The sequence below is a fragment of the Hesperophylax consimilis genome, chromosome 18 (genome assembly GCF_061612785.1).
Source record: "Hesperophylax consimilis isolate HC1 chromosome 18, BYU_Hcon_1.0, whole genome shotgun sequence".
Taxonomy (NCBI): Eukaryota; Metazoa; Arthropoda; class Insecta; order Trichoptera; family Limnephilidae; genus Hesperophylax; species Hesperophylax consimilis.
The window spans coordinates 26802356-26820310 of record NC_142853.1 but is presented as its reverse complement, the minus strand read 5'-3'; the positions used below and the strand labels follow the sequence as shown (position 1 = coordinate 26820310).

Below are 17955 nucleotides of genomic sequence, written 5' to 3'. Positions count from 1 at the left end.
TGGGCAGAGAGGACGGACCGCCAAACAACTAGGTCTTGGCACACACTTCATGCCTCATTCACATTCATACATCGTCTCATACATACTCTTCTATTATTCTGACTCTTGACATGGCCCGACTCGAGTATCTGATTCACTTGATAGTGCCATGTCTTCCTCGGGCGTCCCCGACTTCTGCTACCATTCGCATTTGCATCATAAATATATCCTCCTTACACTCCTATCTTCGCTCATTCGCTCTACATGTCCAAACGATCTAAGCGTCCCTTTCTTAATCTCAATTATTACGCTTACATCATAAAATGGATACATTTTAGCCATTGTAATATATTATATCATGTATCTTTACCATCATATATTTCAATCAATACTTATCTAATCTGGTCTACCTATAAGTTTTGCATGTACTTGTATCTCTAATTTTTTTTATCCATCTAGAGTTTCTGTTAATTGTATATTTTCTGATGTCACTGTTTATAATTTACTGTATATAGTATATTTTATACCGTTGATATTAAAATAAATCAAGGGCGATGAAGTTTGGTTTTGATTCACGGCACAAGATTGGAGTTCAGCGAATTTAGAGTTTAGTATCTAATTTCGAAATTCAAGAGTTCCTTAGAATTTGAAAGAGTGTTGAAGGCACAGTTTTCTCAAAATCAAAAACAAAAACATGTGAGTCATTTATTGTAAGTTTTTTTTATTTATTTATTTATTTAGAATTTACGGCACAAGTGCCATTTACATACAAAGTTATTATTTTATTTTTTACATGTAGGTACATAGTGCAGTATTAAATTTTGATGAGAAAACTTAAAGAATTTAATTTAATTAAAACATAACAAATAAAATAAGAGTAAAGAAAGGAGAAATGACAATAGCATGTTATGTAGTGACCTCATTAAAATAAGTGGCGTTAAAATGTGTTATTAGTGCAGCTTTATACTTTACAAGGGGAATATTAAAAGTATATGCGATTTTAGCATAAAAGTTCCCAAGTGTGTGCAATCTATTTATAATTGAGTTATATCCTGAGACTGTGGTATAATTGTCACAATAATACATACTAGAGGACCTTGATCTAATGGTAGGTACATGAAATTGAATCAACATTAATATGTCAGGGCTATCCAACTGATAATTTATAATTTTGTATAAAAATATAATATCAAAAAATTTTCTTCTATCACTTAACTTAAACAATTTCAATGAATATAATAAGAAATCATAATCAATTGTTTCTAAAAGAATTCCAAGCCTAAAATTAATAAGCCTCAAAAATTTGCGTTGGACTCTTTCTTAACATGCTCTAATAATTAATTCGTTGGCCAAATACAATTGTATGTATCATTGAAGAATAAGATAATACTGACAAATCTAAACAAAACAGAACAATACACATAACTAGGTATCGAAACTAGGATCTCTTATCTTACCGGGATAGCGTCTTAACCACTCAACCATTATTGAAATATTATAAGCACTTGCATTATTTACCTTCGACATTTGTTTCACTTCTGTAACGAAATGTGGATCTTAGTAAATCTTTGAAATTTATTACGAAATTATAAAAATAAATAATTAAACCAGAATTAGTAATTAATACTACTTTTCGGAAAAAAAGTTATTAAATCATTGCAACATCAACTAAGGTATCCATTAACACACATTTTAAAAATGAATTAAAAATATTAAATATTAAACTCTTCAAACCTTTTCTAAACTTTCAAAAAGTGGTAAAATAATGAATAAAACATTTTAAAAGTGTGAATCGTAACTCATTTTCATTGTCTAACGTTTCTGTAAAGCGTGACAAATCGGGTTGTATTTAAAAAACTTTATCTCCAGTGAAAGACAAAAATGTTAAGTACCCATCAAGACTTGTTCTTAGATTACTGTAATATAAAGCAAAAGCAGGGAACGGTTTTATTCCCAGGCAATGAATATAAAATGATGGTTACTGCGGGGCTGGATCTATTCGAAGGCTTTTAGCGATCAGTTGGGAAACTTCATTATTCTGGTGTGCATGACTACTGGAAACTGCACGAGTCTAATAACAAAATAAAGCTTTGGGTTTGAACCTCAAATGCTTTCCGCTAGTTTTACGATTCAGACACTGAACTCCGAGTCGAGATAAGTTCGAAATTTAAAGTTAAACGAAATGCGCAAATCGGATTTGGTTACAAGATATGCGAACAGGTGAAATAGAATATTACCCATAAGTTTATGGCTGGTAGTGAATTTGGAATAAATTTGTACAGCGACAGTAAAATTCGTCGATAAATTCAATGGAACTCAATTTCTTTTTATCGTTTTCTGCAAACTATAAAATTTTTTAAGTTTATGCACCTATTCATACTTAAAAACTAATTTGGTGTTATCATGAAGGTGTATTTTCTACTATTTGAAAAAAAACTTTTGTACCACCGGTTTAAAAAAAATAGGAATAGACAATATTATGAATTATATGCCTATGTCAAAACTACGCATCTTAAGTTAAATCATGAAAAAAAATTGTTCATGACCGACTCTTTGATTTATGTAAAAACACAATACTAAATTCCCAACAAAACGGCCATTTTGAACGCAGATCTGTTGAATGAATTTTGGACAATTCACCGATTTTATTCTTAATTCTATGGACAAAAAAAAAACAGGTTAACTATATCTTCATTGATTTTTATTAGTTTTTCGACAATATTGTTCTCTTAAATAAACTCGATAAAGTTGGTATAAGTGGAAATCATCACAGATAGTTCTCATCTTACATACAAAAATAGAAGTCAAGCTGTTGCCCTAAAATGTTAGTTGTCACAGATATTAACCATCCCTCAGGGGTACATCAAGGTTTCCATTTACGTCACCTGCTTTTTACATTATATTTCTATGACATCATCGCTGACGATATGAAAATATACACAGTCATAAGCTCAATATGATTGTAAAAAAATACAAGAAGATATAAAATAAAATTGAATAATATTATAATTTCTAAACACTAATAAGTGTTTTATTATTGAAGACAGTATTAGCGATTCCTAAACAAAAATTCGAAACAGAAAAATCAGAAAAAGATACGGTCACATCTAGGACTCGAACCTAGCATCCTTGCCTTGCCGGGACACACTCTACCAACTGAGCTAATGGGACCATATCTCCTGCGGTCATTGCGTTGATTTTCTATTAACATCTTAATCAATGTTCGTCATAATAGCCGTAGTGCTATTTTTATGAGGTCAGTAAACTTAAAAATCATAATAAAAATCAATAATTGACACATACAGGTACCCAGAAGCACCTATAAACTGTATGTATAATCCTTTAAAAAAAAAGTTTATTTACTTTTGCGCTCCGAAAGAAATAAATCCGAAATCTTCCGGACAGATTATTTAACCACCACGCTGTGGAGTCCAAAAGGTCATTAAATTAAGATTAATACAGATGGTCTAGCTTTTCTGCGCTATTGACGCAGAAAATTAAATAAGCAACGATAAATTTCCGCTTTAAGTTTAGCTATTCAAATGTAAGCACTGAAGACAGGGCTTTACGAAATCCTTAACGAGTTTCACAATTATGCAAAAGCTTTTGCAACGTTAACGCGATTCAACCAAATGTATTTACCATGAACTTAATTTAAATAACTGGATTAAATAGTTTAGTATATACATCCTAAGGCACGGTAAGATTGGACACACGGTAATGGAGTTAACTTGTTACTTGAAGTGCACTGCACCTCGAGGGTTAGACTTTATTAAATCTTTACTAGTCTTTATTGCTTGGCCCCGATGAGCCAGCGCAGTGCTCGTGCATGATCCTAGTTTGCCGATGAAGCGATTGCCCAAACGTGCTTTCTCGCCGATCTTGGAAGTGGATAGTTCGAGACATAGCGCAGGTAAATATTGGCAACAGCTCAACGGGACCAAAAGGTACCCGAGCAAAACAGCATGGCAAGAGTACACTTTGTCGGATCAGGGATTAAATATTATTGTACAAAAGGGGTAAATACGATTTTAAAGATCACAATGTTGTAAAGATTTCGATCACAATCACGACATTATCCAAAAATATATGTAATAAATATAAATAATAACATTTCAAACGTAATAATAATAATAAAATGTGAATATCGCACAAGACTCCCAACTGCTCCCAACCGTCAGGAGCCAGTGAGATTATAGCATCCCCAATTGAAGTATGTTGTGAGGCTGAAGGTAGTGGTGGGGAAGAAATAGATGGAGAAGCTACAAATATGGCTAAAGCCATTTTAAGCAATGTTTAAATTCCGAATGGTGCGCTTACACTAGGGCGATACTGAGAGTATCTTCCACTCTGGAAAGTGCCGAGAGTATACTATATATAAATTTAATTGTGAAATTGTGAAGTAACACAAATTAATCAAATAAAATTTACTTGCGCACGCCGGGATTTGAACCCGCGACCTTCGACTTGCTGGTCGAGAGCTTTACCCCATGTCCACGAAGGCAGTCAAAACTTAATTAATATGGAATTTAAAAAAAAAGGTTTAAGATATAATTGATGTCTGAATGGAGTCACCTCTGATTTTTTTACTACACATTGACAAACTTGCAGACCGTGTACTTATTCAACAAGAGGTTTCCTGCATTAAGAAAGGTACTTAAGAATCCGACAGAAACGGTTTTCTTTCCGACGAGGTCGCCAAAGAGAAAAGTACCAAGTGACCAGCGACATAAAATAATGTCAGTGTTCCCTGAAATATCTTCAACATTACCCTAATGACAAAACTTCCATATAACAAAGGAGCATCCCAATCTTTGGATCCCAAGGGAGATAACAAACACGAGTCTGGGTCGCTCCCAGTAAAGGTAGCCAATATCCGGAGTCATTTCAAGATAAAATCGAAGCGCTATTTCCCTTACAGTTGTCTGCTCTTTGAAGCAAAACCACAATAAACTTTAGTTTTGTAAATTAAAAAAGTTAGTTTTACAAGCTGCTTACGGCAGAAAACACTGTTTCAACCGATACTTAGTAGAAGCTCACAGGAAAATATCGGAACAATATTATTATTATTGAACAAACGGTGGTGAAAGTCAAAAAAGCCATTTCGAATATATATTATTAAAGCACTGACAATCGTAAAACCCATTCAATCGCTTGAATTTTAATGACAGAGCAAAATTATTGAGTGTTCGTATACTCCAGGGAAAAATAACACTCATTTGTAGACCATTTTTGATGTAGCGTGTGGATAGAAGTGTGAAAGGTAAGTAATTAATATATACGATAAAATTATGAACAACGTGTATTGGAATAATCAAATCCATTTAGTATAAAAGTGAACAAAACTTTACAAGACGTGTTTGGTCAATTTCGCACAAAAATTTGTACGTTGCGTTTTTGTATGTCCCACGATTTTGATTAGTTTTTTCATAGTTACGTATTGTAGAATATTGGAAAGTTATATAATTTTAAGTTGCAAATTTATTAATTTACTTCATTTGGTCAGTTAAATAAATACAACTATCGAACCTGTATATGTTTTTGACTATTTATTTACATCAATGGAAGTGTGTTTTTACCGTGTACCGTAAAAACATTCAATTTATAAATCTGATTTCGTATTTAATTTTGTGGTATTTTAAATAGCTTGATAATTTAGTTTTTGAAAGTAAACCGTTTTTACATAAAATTATTTATAACTTTATCAACGCCTTTTTAGGGGCTTTTACGTATGAACAGTAAAAAAATATTAATACAGTACATATTTACTACACATAACTAAACTGCCTAAGTAACAATCTTTTGCATTTTTAAAGTGATAAATTATAGACTGACTCGGTGTAATTATTTCCCTCCATAAGTATTATGTTTCAAATGCTTATCTTTGCTATTATATGCCAAATAAATATATTTTCTTTTCCTGATTATTCTACTACTTCATAAGGTGAGCTCCAGGAACTCACCTTATGGAGTAAGCAAGTATATATTTTATTAGGGTGAGCTGCAATTCAAGTTCATTGGGATTTGAGGTTATGTCATAGTGAGTTAAGCGAACTACTAACTAATAATGTATTGGGGTACGTATAAATAACAAACACTTATTAATTGATTTTATTAGTGTGAGCTACAATTCAACTTCATTGGGATTTGAGCTTATTTCGTAGTGAGTTGAGCGATCTCCCAACTATTAAGTGATGGCCTCCGTGATCGAGGGTAATTGGGATATGTTGTGAGGTTGAAGGTGGCGGGGAGGGGAAGGAGATAGGGAAGAGGAAGGTGGGGTAGTACCTTGCGTCTCAGATCAAGTCACCAAACACAGCTAAAGCCGTGCTCAAGCGACGGTTCGATTCTGAATGGTCGTCTTACACCAGACCGATACTGAGAATTTCTTCCACTCAGGATCGTGTCGCAATATGTATATAATATTATTTTAAATTATTGATTTATTAAATAAAACAAATCAATCAAATAAAATTTACTTGCGCACGCCGGGATTTAAACCCTCGACCTTGCTAGTCGAGATCCTTACCCCTAGACCATGGAGTCTCAACCAGCACTCGAAGGCAATTATATTACATCCTCTTCGCCTTTCGCGTGTAGCTATTATTAGCTACCAATGCCATTGACCTGTTCCTGGTATGAAAAAGACAGTGGTAATATTACCAAAAAGCACGAGTCATTAAAGTGAGTTCCAATCCAGCATAAACATTTCCAATGTACACAATTTCGTACTTATGTGACGTTAGTGCACCTTGCTTGCCAGCGAGCCGGAAGGGAGATGATAGTATATTTTGCCAGCCGTTGAGGTAACGTCCCGTGGTCGTGTTTGTGTTTGTCTGTGTGTTTGTTTGTCCCCCGTGGCAGATACGATGTTTATTCACTTTGGTGCGGGTTTCGGGACACACTCGTTAATAATTATCAAGTTTGCTACATTTCCTAGCGATGCAGGCGGGTAACAATTCACTTTAAAGATGTTAGGGCGAAATAAGATCAAATATGATATTTTAATACCAATGTTTATGTAATGAGCATTCATAATGACGAATAACATAATATGCGCACAGCAAACAAAACAAACAAACTGCCATGAATCCATCTATACGCATGGGTAAGCAGAAAAGATGAAACACCACGCGACTCACGACTCTTTCAACTACTACTTCTTGATTTATTAGTTATTAATCATCCGTTGCTTTATATAATGTAAATACTATTCTATAACTTCAACTCTTGACATGGCTCTCCTCACTGGAGACATGGCTGGTCTCGCTATGCCTTATGCGTTTCTTCCTACTTCAGCAACATAAATGATATACTCTCCAGAAACTTAATTCTCAGTCCATTTGAATCAACCCACTGAACATCTCATCCTGCAACATCTTTACTAAGCTTATTATATTTTGATCTACTCACTCGTAAGTTAAATCACTCATTAAAATCAATCCCAATCGAATCTATCCTAACGGATCTAATTTCTACCGCACTATTTATATTTTTATATTTCCTTTTCTAGTTTCATACTTTACTTCTAGACATTAGACTTATTTTACCTAATAAGCTGTAATTGTTGATTAAGGTACTAGTACATATTGACTTATTTGGCTGGTTGGAAATAAACCGACATAGCTCAGTGGTTTCAGAGCACCTGACCGGACATCAGAAGGCATGGGTTCAATTCCCGTTGGCGCATTTATTTTTACTCGGGAGATATTTTCAATTTCTATTGATATTTCAGGCGAATAATTATTGCTTATAATTATTTGTTATCCTTTATGCTATGCATAAAACCTTGTATTATAAACATTAGTTCATCATTAAAAAAGTAAACTGAGCGCTAAGGGTTTTTTAACTTATTTATAATTTTTTCTATTGAATAGATTTTAGTATTTCTGCATTTTAACTATTAAAACAGTAAAAAAAAACACGGGTGTCGAGAAGATAGAACACATACAAAAAAAATGCAAAATGTTACATGCAACCATTAAAAAAATATTGTCATCCAACTACAAAGTTTCCATTGCAAGATGATGATTGTCCTCATTGCAAAACGATATTTGTCCATTGTACTATTTAAGAATGAGCGCTGTCCACATTGTCGCACATTAAACAACCACGATTGTCCATTTTACCATTTAAAACCGATGATTGCCACTCGTTCGTTTATGGCACTCAGCATTCTAGAAAGGTAGTTTTTCAAGGCGCTGATATTTAATATTTTAGAAACATACACGGTTGCCCTGCAAACTAAGCTATCGAATGGCATTCATAATTCGAAAACAAAATTGTGACGGTCAGCGATCTTGCAGTGGACCCTTCAATGATAAAGTACTCAACATCTGGCACTTTACCTAGTACCTAATATCTTCGTTGATTGTTAAACTTTACACGGTGGCTGAAATGATAACTTTGCCCAGCGATAAAAATAACACAATGAGAAAAAATAATATAGAATAAATATCAAAACTATCACTATACATTTTGTTTAAGACACCGATAACTGGCATGGCCAAATTCACTAACTGTTTTTCTTTTCACTAACAGACAAAAACAAAATCACCTTTTTTACGAAATCTTCCGTAATATTGGATTCACTATTTAGATTACATAGATGGCGCCACTAGGTGCATTTTAAAAATTAAAAATGTCGAATTTCAACAGTTTTCACTGAAATTTTAACATTTTAATGAAATGCACGGACACAATCGTTAGTTTCAAATGGAAATAATTCGAAATAGATTTGTTTAAAACTGGGTACTTCCAAATATTTGGATATTTTAAAATAAGTTTTCGAATCTTAAGGAGTCAAACATTTTTATTGATTCTGTTGCTGTTTAAAACTAGGAAGAGATCATTTTGGTGAGTCTTTTGATATCCATATCGTAATTTATGTTTTTACGGACTCGTTTCCGTTTAATTTTGGGCTATTGAAATGTATTGTAATATGGTTTTTATTGATGTCCTGCCAGTTAATGAAGCCCTGCCAGGTTTTGGGTCCATCACCCTAGAATACTAATATCTTGTCCTGTCACAATTTTCTCCTTTGGTGATGGTTGTATCGTCGTCATCGGAGACGTCATCATGATGAATATGGCGAGGTCCGCTCACTGTAGGTTGAACACCAAACAAGCTTTATAATCAGAGCTTGGCGTTCTAACTTAGAGTGGGTGGCCCAGGTCGGTTTCTTCTTTCTTCCAGAACTTTCTTGAAGAGTCTTCTTGTCGTCAGTAGCCTTCAAAATCATCAGAAGAACTGTTAAATACTGGTTGGCTTTCATTAATCGGTTGATATTAGTAGGTTTGTATAAGTGTGATATAAGTAATCGATATTATCACTCGATTTGTCGCATTCAATTTGAAATAAGAAAAAATGATTCAATCTTCCCAATATATAAAAATTCAGCCTGCCTATGTTTGTGCATGTAAAATTCGAAGAGTAGTTCACCGATATTGGTGAAAATTTCAAAGTTTGTTCTTATTAGTGCCAAGAGTGTTTATAAATGGTAGAAAAGGTTGGAATACTTATCGCTGTACCGGAATGAGATAAGGAATCGAATTTAAGTCAATATGATGAAGTTTTTTAACAGTAACATTGTTGTATAGAGTAGTGAATGGTGGAAGAAGTCAGAGGCGCCCGAGAAAGACATAAGCAATAGCGAAGCATTGCGGGGTCTACTAGTACAAAAATATAAAGGTACCCATTCAAATATGATTTAAGATTTTCACGGCCAAAAGTATTTTTGTTATTTGTTTTTGGGGTGTTATTCCGTGTTGTAAATAACACATCTGCCCTGATGATAGACACTGCAATGCTGTCCGAAACGTTGGCTAAAGAAGGAGTTAGCGCAACACGGCATATAACCCCAAAAACAAATAACAAAAAAAGGTACCCATTGGTCAAAACCTCAATGAACTCATGCCAGAAATAATAAACAACATCCTTCACCCAACATCCCCTTCAATATAAGAAGGCTGCTCGGAAAGTTACCTCCGTTTGGCTTTAAATAGTTAAAAAAATCCCAAATAGATACAAATATTTAATTACTTATCCCCTTTTCACTATTTTCAACTTTTAAATTCAAGCGCCTGTCGTAGAGTTTCACCAATATTAGGTACATTCTTCTACATATAGCTTGGCTACCTTTAAATGTAGCCAACTTGTCACAGCATTTTGAAGATCTTCATCGACATCAAAGTGCTGGGATCCAAGTCACTTATTCATGTGAGCTAAAATAACATGGAAAACATCCCCCGTCCCGAGTTCTATGTGGAAGGAATTTGCAATTTTTAACATTTTTTTACAACTCTTTTATACTCTCATGGAGCTTTTACACTGGGTACATATTATGATTACATTTTTTTACACAAAGGTAAGTAATAAACAATGGTTTCATATAACAACCTAAAAATAAACATGGATTGTTTTACGTAAGTTCCTTAACATATAATATGTCATTGAGATGGCAATTTGATGCGCCTCAAAGAGATGTGCGTATATTTGAATGAGATCCAACTGGGAAAATCTTGCGGATTGGAAGAGAGATAAGTTCTTATGAAGATTCTAATAATAAAACGTGATGGAAATATCATAACCTAGATAACTTATTAAAATTGGTGGTGCGTTATGATTTCCCCAGCGCCGTAAATCAAAGGGGGACAAGGAAGCAATTTATACAAGTCTTCATCAAAGAATTCTGACTAAAAAAAAAGATTCATGAGATTACGAATCATACACAGAGAAAAATTACTATTACTTATTTATTAACAATCTACAATTCCGTAAAAGGGTTTGCAGGCCTTAAAAACGAATTAACAGGTTTTTTGATAAACTTTTAGTAAATTACGAATATATTATCATGAGTCGAAACACGTGTTCATAAATAAATTGTCAAGACAAATCGAAAAACGATTCTTAAATTGAGATTTTATGAATAAGGCATGATAATTTATCTGAAGGTAAAAATCGATTTCTCTCCGTGTTGACCTAGCTCGCTAGTTATTTAGTTATTTTATTTACAAATTTATAATTTTGCAAAAAAAACATGAAGGTTGTAGATATCTGTTTATCTTACTTTAGAATGTCTGAGGGTCCATCAATAAGTTTAAGGTAACTTGAAATGACACATCACGTTTGACCGGCAACAATAATAATTAGTGTCACAAGGAACATGATTACCAAAAATGACACTAATTTAGAAACTCAAACCTATCTGATGTAGCATTTAATTAATTTTCTACGGTTTTTTTTTTCATGTCTTTCTGTTTGAACGGTCACTTTTTCGGCGTAAGAAAAGGCGCATGAGCCCCCAAAATGTGTTGTTGGCAAAGAATTCTCTGGATACAATCTACGATGAATCTTTGTATTACTTATTCCTTCGATATATTTGGGGATGCTGTGCGGGGGTCTTTGCAATGAAAGGAAGGAAGGAGAGGAAGTTCAGGGAAGGAAAAAGGTATGAGGGGTGAGAAGGAATCTGGGGTTCAGTGGGTCCAAGAGTGATGGACGTATGAATCTACCTCCCACTGCGGTACAGGGCGATGGGCCAAGAAAGTCCGGCTGGAGAGGTCAAAAGGTCTGCCTCAACCATCTGGTCCGCCACGCGGTAAGTGGGCAGACGCATCAGCCACAAAGACCTAGAAAAACCCCACACCATGAACCCGGGCACCCCTATTAAGTCACCAAACGTAGCGAATAGCTTGGGGCGGAATACGGCAGCGGTGTTGGTTATCCAATAAATGGTTCCTAGAGCGGCGTTACCCTCCTAGATCTAGGTGTTTTTTTCCATACACGCATCTCAAATTGAAAAATTCGGGATGCCATGTAATTTTGTGCTGTGGGAAGGGTCTTTTTGAGAAGAGGAAGGAGTGAATATGTTCTCAAAAAGTCCTTTGTTGTAGGAGAAGAAAACACAGAGGCCGAGCTGATAAATTCAAGAACGATTCGTAGTGATCACTCGTTCTCATGTGTGATATGTCAACGGTATATAATTGTAGGCGCGCATTTGGCGTGTTTACCGACAATGAACCGGTGCCAAAAGGATTAATGACACCAGTACCTCGGAGCATCTTCAATTGAAATGTCGGTAAAACAAGTACAGCATTGGCATATGACGTCAGTGCTGTAAATATTGAGATCCGTTCGTTAAGAGAGTAGATAGGGGAAACTATAAAACTAAATCAAAGTAAGCATCTTTCATTGATTATATATTATATATTTTGTTGTATCTCTATATGGAATGTGTGGGACTGCACTAACCTTCCCACATACCAGAATAAACACCTTATTATTATTATTGAGAAGTGAAATTGTATCATTCAATTTATCAAGACTTACAAAGCGCTGGAATCTTGGTGTTCGATTCCCCCGATTTATCGGGAGAAATTTGCGTGGAGACCACGTTCTTAACAGCTAAGAAATAATTGATAAAGCTTTTGTCATAATTTTGAATAATCTGTAGATCTATTTTATCAAAACAACTTAGAGGTCCTTTGGTGTAATTCCAAAAAGAATCCGTGAAGAAAATACGATTCGAGAAGATTGCAGCGTGTTTTGATCGTTTTTGTAATAATCTAAAATTCTTCCGAAAAAAGGGTTATTAGAAATAGCTTTCAGCTTTAAAGAAGGCTTAAAATACATTTTCAACAAACAAGAAACCTTTTTGTCTTAGTTATAAATATATTGAAACCTTTTTGTGACAGATATTAAAGAGGATGGTAATAAAAGAAACCTTCATTCTGTACCTATTTTTAAGGCAAATGGTTGCGTAAGAAACATTGTCTCCTTATGAATGTTTGGAGCACTGACAAGCTGGACTTGATTGGATCAGAACGGAGGATGAGGATAGAACCCTGGTCAACAGGAAAGCATTATCCGAATAGCTGAAAAGGTTGCTTGTGAAATAATGGAGGACTTAAGCCGTAGAGGGTTGGACAAGCGACGCAAGATGGGTGCAAACCGAAGCTTTATATCACTCGGCTACTTATCGGTTTCATATTTGTCACTTGTGCTCAAAGCTTAACCACTAATTTAGATTGATATTTACTACTAATCAGTTTACATTATAAATACCAAAAATATGCATTGGATAAATAGAACCTTTTCCTATTATATCCCTTTAGTAGAATAAAAATTAAAATGTTATTATTAATTAGTTGGAATAGCTTGTTACTAGTTACTACCCCATTAAAGAGAAATCAATCAATTAGGTATTCAGGTTTTGAAGCAATGATGTATGCTACAGAGATAATATAATTATTTGTAAATAACGTGTAAGTTTGAATGTATCCCTTGATGTGGAAAAAATATTCATTAGGTACCTGAATAAAAAAATATTGTGATGGAAGTCTCAACCTGAAAATAAAGAAAGGAGATGAAATACCCTAAAAGCATCTATAAATCACGACCCTTAGAAATAAAGCAGCGAGGAAAATATTTCAGGTAGAAAATATACCTTGCTTAGAAACACCAATACTTGCACAAAAAACACGAAACATCTTTGAGGCCATAACACAGCATTGGTATTGAGATATTATAAACATGAAAAATATACTTAACAGTGCGTCAAAAAAATGTAGAAATTAAAATGTAACAATTTTTTTTATTTTTTCTGCTTTGATGAAAAATCTTTGATGATTTCTAACAATTTTTTGTTTTACAAATGTGAGGTTATGTTTGATTTTCGTATGTTACATGTTGACTGGACCAGAAAAATTAACGGTTTTTAAAAATATAACGAATAGGTTCATTTCTTCCGATAAAAAAATATAATATCCGATATTCTTAAATATTATTTTTTCTAATACTTTTTACAAACGATATAATAATCAAAGTAATGTTAATATGCATAATAGTTTGGTAATTGTATGAAATGGGAACCCACATGGGCGCTGTCTGTGCGTGAGTAATATAAGTAATACATATAAAAGTGTTGGAGAAATTATGACTGCATAGTTATTATGCAAAAATAATGTACATGCAAATGATAATGTTTCAACAATTGATAAATACCACCCACCACTTTTTGTTTAGCATATATCTACACAAATTTTAAATTTAGAGTCTTATAAAGAGAAATTAAATTTTTATAAAGCTGATTATCCCAAGATAAACGAGTTTCTCGCCAAATCAGACGGGAACTTCATTAGTAAATGTAATAATATTAATGATATAATAGAATCTTTTTACTGCATAATTAAAAAATCAATTGAACTTTACGTACCTATTACAAAATATAGGACATCTAACTACCCAAAATGGTTTAACAAAGAGCTAATTAGTACTATCCAGGCAAAAAAACTTGCACATAAAACATTCAAAATATCTCGAGCTCCAAATGACTATCTACTTTTTTCTAAATTACGCATCAGGGTGAAAAACATGTCGATCTCCTGCTACAAAGTATACCTGGAAAATATTGAGCAATCGTTACAAAATAAACCTCAAAATTTATTCAAATTCGCAAATAATCTTAATAGTAATGAATCTGGTATTCCGTCTATCATATACTACAATGGTAAAATTGCTGATACACCTCAAGGAATTACTGACTTATTTGCGGAATGCTTTGGCGAAGTATATAAAGCAAACTCATCCAATAACCAAATACCTCAATTCAAATCCAATATTTCTATTGATTTTAACGACCTTGTTATTGATGAAATCGATGTTCAGCGTAAAATTACATTATTAGATACTCAGAAATCCGCTGGCCCGGACACCATACCTGCAATTTATTTTAAAACTGTGTATCTAACTTAAAAGGTCACCCAACCAATATATATTTAATCTATCATTAGCATCTGGCCTTTTCCCACAAAAATGGAAGACCAGTTTCCTTAGTCCCATCTTTAAAAAAGGCGATAAAACGGATGCTTCTAATTACAGACCTATTTGCATACAATCAGCAATACCTAAATTGTTTGAATCCGTATTTCTATCAAAATTTATGTTGCAGGCTCGTAAAATCATTTCCCCTCACCAACATGGATTTATATCCGGTAGATCTACACTTACAAATTTAATTATATACGAAAAATATATATCAGATAATCTAAATTCAAAATTGCAAACGGATGCAGTTTACACAGATTTCAGCAGAGCGTTCGATAAAGTTTATATAAAAATCTTATTAAACAAACTAGAAGTATATGGGATAAAAGGAAATCTACTAAAATGGCTTGAAACCCATTTGACATCTAGAAAACTGTACGTTAAACTATCTAACCATATTTCACCGAAATCGAAGCTTCAAGTGGGGTGCCTCAAGGTTCTCATCTAGGTCCGATTCTTTTTTTGCTATTTATCAATGACATTGTTACAATATTTGAAGGTATCCATTTCCTATTGTTTGCTAATGACCTGAAAATTTACACTATTATAAGAAATTTAATGGACTGTCTTGTATTGCAAAAAAACTTGGATCGATTATATAACTGGTGTAACATAAATGATTTATTTTTAAACATTAACAAATGTCATTCTATAAGTTTTTCTCGAAATAAAAATCCAATACTCTTTCAATATCATATTAACAATGTGAATCTTTCTACAGTAACAATAATAAAAGATCTGGGTGTCGTTTTTGATAACAAGATGACATTCGTCCCCCACATCGATGCAATCACGAATAAAGCACTTAAATGTCTCGGATTTGTATTAAGAACGTCCAAAGATCTAATGTATACTAATACACTCAAAACATTGTACATTACACTTGTCAGAAGCATTCTTGAGTATAATTCCTCTCTCTGGTCGCCTCTATACAATGTACACTCACACAAAATTGAAAGAATACAACACAAATTTTTAAGGCATATAAATTACAAATTACCTATTCCATTAGAAAATTTAAATTATAATTATTTAATGCACTTGCATAAATTACCTGAATTATCACAGCGAAGAAAAATCTGTGTTGCTTTATTATTATTTAAAATTATCAACGGTTATTTGGACAGCCCTGAACTAGTGAATATGATAAATTATCAAGTTCCCAATAAGTATAACACTAGATTTAATGCTCCATTCAATATAGTTACTTCTCGCACTAATTGTATGTTCAACTCTTGTCTTCAGAGATTGCATCGTGTGGGAAATGAAACATGCTCTGTTGATATATTTTTTAATAAAAACATCGCTTCCTTTAAAAAGCGTATATGTATGCAGATATTAAGCAAAAATTCTGTTGAGTGTTAACAATAACAAACTAAATACTCTGTAACTATTTTCATAATACCTACTTCTTTTTGTATGTAATTTTTGTGTACCTTTTATTTTTGTCATAATAATAACAACCTTACGTACATTTATAATAGCAAAAAAAAATAAAACAAATTATATATTTTAAATTACAAGAATATTACCTACTTTTATAAATCGCTAGAAAATGTTTTACACCACTGCCAACCGGTATGCTTCGAGTATGTTTGTAATTATGTTTTGTGTAATATTGTGACAATTATAATTGCTGAATGTACTGTAGCCTGAGCCTAAATAAGTATTTGCTGGTTGAAATCCTTTATACAATATACAATTTACTTATCGTATACTAATACCTACCTGTGTTGTGCCTACTTATGTCTTTTATGCTCAGTTTATTATTTTATTTACTATGTTATACTTCTTATGATGCTATATACTTGTTGTAATGCTATATACTTGTTATAATGCTCCTGTATGATTTACCTTGCATGTAAAAGACGTCAAGGTGTGAACAAACAAATAAATAAATTTTGTCATGTATAACATTTAGCCATTCACATGTAATTTCGTAACATACCTACTAGTTTATTTATCTTTTATTGCAATGAATTAACTCTACCTTAACTTATCTATTCACCTACCTACCTTTCATATTATGTTTACTTTTATTTTTATAGTCTATCTTTTTTCATTTAAAAATGTTTCTGTATGTTATGTTATGTAAAAGCTTGTTATGTAAAAAACTTGTTATGTAAAAGCCCACCAGGCCGTTGAAATTAATTTAAATTAAATTAAATTATATTTAGTGAAATTTCGATTTTAAAACAATATAATTTTAATAAATTGCTTTTTTACAAGTTAATTAAGAAAATACAAAAAAAACTTTTCCATGCAATTATCTCGAAAAGCGTCAAAAACCACAACATATTCAAACTTTACATTTCCTTAGAATATGGTGCTGAATCATCTCCTTTCGGGAATTACAGCATGTTTTGAACATCGTTCAATATTGATGTGAAAAATATTAACTTGAACCACAGTGCTTTAAAAATAGTTTTTTTTCTCTTTTAATGATATTGGTGTTATTCCCTCCGATAGACAATGTGGCGTGGCCAGTGAGTGATTTTTTTTCCGTTGAATTTTTCGAAAGCAGTATCAATATACTATACAACTCGGCGAGCTGCGTCTAATGGTCTATGCGTTTAGTTGGTAGAATAAAAATAAAAATTAAGACAAAAACTTCAAGAACTGTACCACGTGGCTTCGAGAGGCCATCGCATATGGTATAAAAGTCAAGATGGGTCTGCGACTCGGATACTAACTACCGGCTCAGAGGTCAAATTTACACCGAAAAACTTCCAAATGCTGGTGAAGCGAATCAAGGTGAATGAGTTGTGTTGGATTTATTTTTTATCGCTATACCGGCCGAACAGTATACTGTTATAACTTTTTATGTCACTCGACTGGGCCAGAATTCTTGTGGAAAAAAGGACTTGCCGTCATTGGTACTGCAAGTGCAAACAGGATGTTTGTCTCTTTATGAAAACATATATACAACATATTGACAATGTATATTTATATATTATTTGCAAACTTGCATTTTACTATTATATGGCTTGTCCAGGCCACATTTCTAATCCAAAGGGCTAAAAGTATACAGTACAGTAAAAACCATTTAAACGATCGGAGCGGCATCATTTTGGATCTGGTCGTCCAAATATGTTTTTGCCATTTGTGTTCCAATTTAAAAGTCTCGATGTTCGTCCAAGCGATATAAAT

At 33.2% G+C, this 17955-nt stretch overlaps 1 protein-coding gene across 1 annotated transcript in view; it reads right to left on the bottom strand.

Moving 5' to 3' along the window:
* rsh (Rap GTPase activating protein radish) overlaps positions 1-17955 on the bottom strand; it is a 558630-nt gene that overhangs the window by 258458 nt on the left and 282217 nt on the right. The window lies entirely within an intron of this gene.